Raw genomic sequence first — 717 nt, forward strand, 5'->3', positions numbered from 1 at the left:
TGGGGAGTTGGAATAGTCTTCGACCGAGTCTGAACACCCACAGTAGTCTTCTGCGGAGAAGATCAGGCAGAAGCCTCCCCGGCCTCGATATTCCGAGCAGCCACGGACTTCTTCGTCCGACGAAGGAACTTCATGGAATCCGCCTGAGAAGCCATCTCTGCAAGAAATAAAGAAAAGGATTACCACAACAGAAATTCCAACAAAAATAAGCAAAACCAAAATACGAGAAAAAATGAATCTCGGAAGAGGTCGGGAACTACCTAACTCGGAACGGAGAAGGCTTGGATCTCCCAACATTTTCTTCGTGTCCAAGTGAGGTGCCCGACCCCATAAACTGCTTACCACACCCACAAAAGCCTGCTCCACCTCATCTAGACTCTTAAGGGTATACTTAGTAGACACTACATTCTCCTGCCAACAAAGAGGAAAAGAAGGCTCCCCACTCTCATCTAGAAAGAAATGTCGGACGTCTCCAGTAGCCCGGACCTTGAAATAAAAGTTCTTAAAATCGTGAAAGGACTCATCATACAGGGTACAAAACTTTCTTCCCTGGTTAGCCCTAAAAGAGACCCAAGATACCTTCCCTCCACCCGACCCCGGCTTCGTCAACACAAACAAATAAGAAAAAAGAGAAATAGAGGGAGGGACACCCAAAAACTGGCACAAAAGTTGGAACAGCTTTAAAAATGCCCAGGAATTTGGATGGAGCTGCGTAGG

This window comes from Arachis duranensis, chromosome 4, assembly GCF_000817695.3.
Source record: "Arachis duranensis cultivar V14167 chromosome 4, aradu.V14167.gnm2.J7QH, whole genome shotgun sequence".
In the NCBI taxonomy this organism is placed as follows: Eukaryota; Viridiplantae; Streptophyta; class Magnoliopsida; order Fabales; family Fabaceae; genus Arachis; species Arachis duranensis.